Below are 8,588 nucleotides of genomic sequence, written 5' to 3' on the forward strand. Positions count from 1 at the left end.
ATAGCAATGTTGACCTGTAATTTATTTTGATGGTAAAATACAAATGTTGATAATAAAACAAGGATTCAAGGTCATATAACCTCTGTGGAAATGGGATATGCCCATGCTAATACAACTGCATAACAAAATCATAGATTTGCAATAAGCCATTCCAGTTTAACTGACCTAATCACAAACTTTAACATGTATACTATGCAAAAATTACAAAGTAAAGAAACCATAACTGAAGGGTTGTGGCCATACAATTTCCATGGAAATAAGACGTGTTACTATCAACATATCTGACACGTGCTAATAATGTCACAACTATAATAAAATTTACTTTCAGCAGAAGTTATTCTTAAACTGACATAATCACAAACTTTACATTTAAACTTTAAAGGCTTTAAGACCATGACTGAGTAGCTGGACCAATATCCACCTTAAAAGTGCAGGCCTTGAAGGCATAAAACTTTACTCAGTGCTCGGAGCACAAAAATCATGTCGAAACATGAAATCCAGCAATTTGATTGGTTGATTTTCGAGTCTGAGTACAAAAATCATGCTCGAAAGTTTTATGACCGTGAGGCCAGATGCTTCGTCAACTTCATACTAATCAAAGAGCTGATAGCACTGAGGTGGAAGAAGGTGAATAAAAGGTTACTTGAATTACCATAAATTAGCAATCCCACTAACCCAGCCTGCTTTGTTCCAATATCGTGATGGCGTAATTTTTTTTTTCAAACAAGAATGTGTCATAAGTACATGGATTTTCCATCTGAACAATTATTTTTATGTTCAGTGGACTGTGAAAATTAGGTAAAATCTTTAATTTGGCAGTAAAATTAGAAATATCATATCATTAGGAACACATGTTGATTGGATTTCAACTTCAACAAAAACTACCTCGACCATAAACTTTAACTTGAAGCAGGATGGACAGACAGACCGGAAAACATAATGTCCATAAATGGGGCTGGCATAAAAATAGTAAGACTTGTTACATACCAGCCAACTTTTGAAAGTTCCCATGGGGTTTTTACTGCGGGACAACAATTTTAAAGGTTACAATTTTTAGCGAAGTATTTTGCAAGATCTGGATTGTCTAGAAAAGTGTCATATTTGTATGATGAACTTACATGCCTTTTTCTTAAGTCTGTTTGCATGATTCTAGTTATTGAATCGGTAGAAAAGATGAACATGTAGCTAGCAGGCCAGGGTTTATTTTCTTTTGTAAGAATATAAGATGCTTGTTGAAATTTTCAATTTTGAATTATGCACAAAGATGGACCTTTAACAGGTTGGGAACATCTCTCCAAATGAGGTGTAACCCTCATTGGAAGAACATTACAACCCACTGAAAAAATGAGCACATTTATATTCATATTATTTGATGAATTTCCTGAAGAACTATGCATCTATCAAGTATAAAATGGTCAAAACATGTCCAAAGAATTTTGTGATGTTTCTGAACTTCTATCTTCTTTATTAATTTGACCCCTGAGCCTTTAGAAAAGTTGTTCCAAATATAATGAATTTTCCCACTTGTGAGTTAAAAATCTCTAAAATTTTCTTTCTTTTTTTTTCAACAGTAAAATGTCCCCTTGTTTTAGGGACAGTCCCTCATTTAAGGGACACCACTCATAACGGAGGGGGAGGGGGGGGGGGGCAAACCTGTTTGTTGGTCTTTGTGAAAAAAGAATAGTACATTGTCCTTTAAATGATTTAATAAATTGAATACAAAAATAAAATATGTTACAGCAAGTATTATGTCAATAAATTAGTGAAACAAAATACTATTCATTATCTTTATGGTAGTTCTTGATTGAATTTTGTCAATCAGCCATGCTTTTATCCTAAAAGCTATGTAAGAATGATTGCAGATGAAAATTCCCATTTTACAACTAGATGAAAACAACACAAGTTCAAAATCTAGCCTTCAGAGAAAACGTTTTTGATTGGCTTATTAATTGATCATGAGAAACACAGAATTTGATTGGTCAAAACTTCGGAACAAAATAAGGAACAGATGATTTTCACTAAATCGTGTTTTAGAGTTTTTTAATGAAACCCTTAATACTAATATTTTTTAATAAATGCAAGGACGTATTATAAAACGTCCTTGATAAGACTAAAGAGAATGAACACAGGGTGAACGTACTAAACAGGCGAAAGATCTCAAAACGAACAGACCAAGGGCGAGTTGTCCAGACACTAAATTCACGCATGCGTACTACAATTATCTACAGTAAAAACATCCGGTTACAAGTAAACAAATAACGTTCATGTAGTTGAGATGAAATCTATAAATAATTTACATAAAAGGGTACATATTTACGATAGTAATTGTTTTTCAATTCTAATTTACAAATTAAATGATTCAGACGCTTAATCATGTGGTGTCAGGAATCAGAAGTTGTTATGAAATTGTAATACACAGAAACGAATGCGGCATACGGAGGCTCAATGAATTTAAAGTCTGCACCATTGGCCTTCAGAAGACTTGAAGTCTTCTTCCACCAAAAATCATTGACCTTGAATTAATGTTCCCCTGGTGACACTGTCACATCCTTTTTGGTCTCATCTTATCAATATTTTTTAGAATGATTTTAGTTTGAAATAGAATCTCGGAGGTAAAAGTCAAATAAATCCTACCAGACAGACATTTGCATCTTATCATTCCATACAACAAATAAAGTGGCCCTAATGCTTACAGTATCTGAGAAATAGAAAAATCAGTCACTGAACCATAAAATTGAGGTCAAAGACAATGGACTTATGACAGACAGAAGCATAGAAATACATGGTATCTGCATACAAGGTATGCACCATCCAAGTTCTCTACCTTCTGAAATATAAAGCTTTATAAAAATCATTTATGTAAGTTGTCACCACCAGAAAGTAATCCCTATGTCTTGCTTTTCAAAGACGTTTGTTAAAGGTGAGACAAAAACAAGTCACTTAATCAGACGTTTACCATCATTATCACCCCACAAGACATTGAATAGTGCAGTTTTTAAATAACAGGAAATATTAATTTAAAAGTGATTACATTTCTATAAGTTCTCTATATTATATACGTTCGAGACGACCTCCGTATTTATCCTATTCGACTTGACAAAGCACAATCAATTTTGGTGAATGTCATTTTAATCAAGACAAATGTTACTGACAAGTATTGTACATCTATAAAACCCTTAGTGTCAATGTATTACTGTAATCATAAACAAAAACATTAATTACCACCATTACTGTGGACTTAATTGGATCTTAAACTAGTTGATCAATCTTCTTACACAATGTTCCCCCAGTTATACTTCATATGCTACTGGTAAGTATCTAATGATATTCAATACCTCAACATATTTCTCAAACTGAATCATTGGTGAAATGAGGACCAAAATTATATAAACTACTAGAACACACCCGTGATATCGCAGGTCCGTGACTGAATTAAAGTATATAACTATGCGCAAGCCTTATTTTAACATTAGTATTGTCATCTGATAAAGTCATGCCGATTATAAGATACACAGTTTTCTCTGCTTTCAAATCTTTCTGTTTGAATCCGTCGAACTGGAACTTATCAATTATTGGTAGTATTAATTAGTTGGAAAACAAAAGGTCCTGGAATGGAATATTTTTTAATCAACAGCATTGTCCTATATTAGTTATAAAGTTGAATTCTTTGATTCGCTGTTTTACGTCATGCCCACTAACAAATTGAAAACTGTACCTATACGCCACAGATTTTTAGTATTCGTAATCTTATCTTAGAAAGTTTTACTGATTAATATGCTACAATAGGTAACAATTTGACAATCTAGTAGTGTCAACCCTGTGGATATGACCCGTGTATATAGCATATTAATCCTGAATACACCGTTTGGTGGTGCGCCTGTCAGATGCGGAACGTACAAATAAGGTAATAGGTAACAAACAGGTGAATATACAATTGGTACCGGTATCGGACTCAACCCGAAATTTCTTTAATTATTGGCAATATTAATTACGTGGAAAACAAAAGGGCCTGAGTGGTGTAATTTTTAATCTACACCTTTGTACTATATTAGTTATATATAAAGTTGAATTCTTTGATTTGTCGTTTTTACATGATGACGGCTGACAAATTGGACCTCGTAATTTTAGTATTATAGATTTAAACTAGAGGCTCTAAAGAGCCTGTATCGCTCACCTTGGTATATGTGAATATTAAACAAAAGAAGCAGATAGATTCATGACAAAATTGTGTTTTGGTGATGGTGATGTGTTTGTACATCTTACTTTACTGAACATTCTTGCTGCTTACAATTATCTCTATCTATAATGAACTTGGCCCAGTAGTTTCAGTGGAAAATGTTAGTAAAAATTTACAAATTTTATGAAAATTGTTAAAAATTGACTATAAAGGACAATAACTCCTTAGGGGGTCAATTGACCATTTCAGTCATGTTGACTTATTTGTAAATCTTACTTTTCTGAACATTATTGCTGTTTACAGTTTATCTCTATCTATAATAATATTCAAGATAATAACCCAAAACAGTAAAATTTCCATAAAATTACCAATTCAGGGGCAGCAACCCAACAACGGGTTGTCCGATTCATCTGAAACTTTCAGGGCAAATAGATGTTGACCTGATGAACAATTTTACCCACGTTAGATTTGCTCTAAATGCTTTGGTTTTTGAGTTATAAGCCAAAAACTGCATTTTACCCCTATGTTCTATTTTTAGCCATGACAGCCATCTTGGATGGTTGACCGGGTCACTGGACACATTTTTAAAACTAGATACCCCAATGATGATTGTGGCCAAGTTTGGATTAATTCAGCCCAGTAGTTTCAGAGGAGAAGATTTTTGTAAAAGATTACTAAGAATTACGAAAAATGGTTAAAAATTGACTATAAAGGACAATAACTCCTAAAGGGGTCAACTGACCATTTTGGTCATGTTGACTTATTTGTAAATCTTACTTTGCTGAACATTATTGCTGTTACAGTTTATCTCTATCTATAATAATATTCAAGATAATAACCATATAACGGCAAAATTTCCTAAAAATTGCCAATTCAGGGGCAGCAACCCAACAACCGGTTGTCCGATTCGTCTGAAAATTTCAGGGCAGATAGATCTTGACTTAATAATTAATTTAACTACATGGGGCCATCTTTGTTCGTTGGCCGGGTAACAGAACACATTTTTTAAACTAGATACCCCAATGATGATTGTGACCAAGTTTGGTTAAATTTGGCTCAGTAGTTTCAGAGGAGAAGATTTTGTAAAAGTTAACGACGACGGACGACGGACTACGCCGGACGCCAAGTGATGAGATGTGGTATGATTGCCAATGTTACAGCTATTAACCACAGGAGTCCTGCACTGGACATTTAAAGGATGTAAATAACAGAAGGATTAGAACAATGAGCAATACATGTATTTAGTTCTGACAAGTGTATTGTTTTGAACCCATATTTCCCATTTACTGTGTTATATTAATTAAACAGAAGAGAAGGGAAAATCAGTGAGGCAGCAATTCATCAGAACTTGTTTCATGGGTTAACCTCATTTTTAGTTTTAAATAACTCTGCAAAATACCCTATTACAGATTAGTAGTTAGTTGAACAATAAAATCCACAAATAACAGCATTCTTTTATATGGCATGTTGCAAAAAGATTTATTCGATATACAACAGAAATATATTAAACTACAAATACATGAATATAAAGATTAAACTATAATCAAAGTGCTGGATAGCACCTCTGGAAAGTTTGCAACTTTAGCTGTGTATTATTTCAAAAAGGTTATAGACGTGTATTATTTTAAATATATATTTCATCACAGCTTTGATGTTCTAAACTAAACCATTGTCTCCTCAGTAATCATAAAAAAATCACTTTTTTATGTTTGTCATAAAAAGTTTTGATATTTTTCTCATGATTGCAACCTTAAACTGTCATGACTGTAGATCTAAAATAATGAAATATACATGCAGAAAGCTCTGTCAATTTCTTTAAGTACCCATGCCATGTTAACTTCAAGGGCCTTCATATTTGTTTTAAGTAAATTAAGTTAACACGTAAGTTTTTGTTTGTTTAAATTGTTCCACATGTTTCTGTCGGGGCCTGTTAAAGCTTTCTACATGTATATGGTACAAACATTTCTCATTATTGACGACCTTCATTGTGGCCTATAGTTATTAATACATTTTCATTCTTTGAACTCTTTTGGATAGCATTGGTTCTTTGCAAAAAATACTGCATCCTTACTTATAAATAAGACAGTTAGAGTAACTTAAATCAATACAACTGTAAAGAAAGTGAATTTATATTAAAGGCTTTTATCAAAAATAGGGAACATGTCCATGGGACTCAAATGATGCCCTCGCTGGCATTAACGTTATAAACTCATGAACTGTAAATGTGACACTACCAAAATTTTTACTTGATCTGAATTGTGGGTTAATAAACATTGTGTATTCATTCTAATTATACAGTATTGTGCAATAGAATTGTAAGATCTTGACATTTGTTTTGTGTCAGAAACCAATATGTTATGTCAACAATTTGATCGCAATCCAAATTCAGAGCTGTATCAAGCTTGAATGTTGTGTCCATACTTGTCCCAACTGTTCAGGGTTCGACTTCTGCGGTCGTATAAAGCTGTGCCCTGCAGAGCATCTGGTTTCATTTGTAACAAAGCACAACCCTAGAGCAGTAAAGATAAATCCACAAATTCAAACTTGATCAGTGTTTGTGGTAATGAGAATTGTGTATAAGTTTCATAACATTTGGTTAAGACAAACTATACTTAGAGAACAGAAACTTAAATTTCCAGCAACTTTTCTTTTTGTAAAGTAGCATTAAACGCTAGAATGGTACAAGTTACGCAACAAAAAATCAAACTTGACTTGTGAATTGTGGTTATAAGCATTGCATATCAGTTTCATACAATTTGGTTCAGGCAAACTAAAGTAAGAGGACAGAAACGAATTTTGGGATATATACGGAGCACATACGGAGGTACTTATAAGTAAGGGAAGAATGTACATACTTACAGAAGAACAAGGATAAAACTCAATACGGTGGGAGCATAATAACAGCAGTATGACCACATGAATAAAAGGTTTATATACGCTAGATTCATAATTTTTTTGTTGTAAGCCATTCGTTTGATATATTATGGTAATCATTGCCTCTATGTTTGTATGACAAAGCAATTGGATTTCTATTTAAATAGGGCATGCTATGCACATGTTTGTCTGTAATCTATATAAATTTTGAGGTGAAATGCAGCCATTTAAGCCAAAGGGTACACATCATCATAATTTCATGAACCTTAATCATTTCCACAGCACTTGTCTTCATACCCTGAGCTATGTTATTCAAGAAGTAGATGCTGACCGTAGGCTGGTTGCTTTTAATATGGATGCTATATTATACGAATTTGCGATAATACACCAGAGGTGGTATGATGTAAATTATTGGAAGAAGACTGAAGAAGAATTGACGTTGGGCCAATGTTTTTCTGCTGTCAGTTTGATCCACTTGAGCATGCTGAACGAGTGAAGGCCCTTATATCCACATTGGAATGTATTTGAATAACAGAATTAAAAGTTTTCAAATGATTTTTGGCATCAAAACATTTCGATCGATGTTTAGACAAAAACAATGCATTTTAAAATTATTCTTTTTTATGAAAGCCGGTACCGTATTTACCTGTACTCGTCCATTACTGAGACATTAGACATTAGACATATAATTATCGAGTATTTTATATTCTATCACCTGTGTTTTGTTATAACAAGTCAAACCATTATCACTTGTCAATTATCCGACGGCTTGCACCTCATTCCCGATTTTTTCGATACTCTCGGGCTTTTACCACGTTTACGTACCTACATAGTAAACAGGTAAAAGTAGAGCGGAAAATGTTCATTCATGAAATTTTCATGAATGAAACTGACGTAATCTGGCGTAGATTTCTTGTGATTTTCTCTTCAGCGTATGGCAGATCCGCGATGTAGTGTTTGAGATACTCATTTTCAAAATGAAGTTAAATTCATCTGAATCGTCGGTGAACATTCTTTTTAATTAAAGCTGTCACGAATGAGAAGTTACTCAAAATTTTAAAAGAACCTTCCAAGAATCAGAATTCAAACACTATTACTAGTACTAAATTAACTCGGATCAGAATAAATGGCGATAATCTGTCACCATAAGTTTGAGGCCGATGGCTATGGAAAGTAGCAATAGCAAGCTATAGCAAACTTTCCAAAAAAACAAGAATGCACACTATGAAATGTCTCGCCTGTTTTATTTATCACTGAACTTATGTTGAAAGTCTGTAACATGAAGGTTCACTGCAAGTATCACATAAAATACATATTATCAATGTTTTATGATAATGAGGTCATGGTCATATGAACCAGGCCAGACAGACAATGTACACTTTACATTCATTCTATACCCCAAATATATTTCACCTATTGCTTAAAGTACTTGAAAAACAGTATAAAACACAAAACTTATCATTGATTAATGAACCATGAAAATGAGGTCAAGGACAAATGTAAACTTCGTAACTTAAGGTATCTGCATACAAGGTAA

The sequence above is a fragment of the Mytilus galloprovincialis genome, chromosome 3 (genome assembly GCF_965363235.1).
Source record: "Mytilus galloprovincialis chromosome 3, xbMytGall1.hap1.1, whole genome shotgun sequence".
In the NCBI taxonomy this organism is placed as follows: domain Eukaryota; kingdom Metazoa; phylum Mollusca; class Bivalvia; order Mytilida; family Mytilidae; genus Mytilus; species Mytilus galloprovincialis.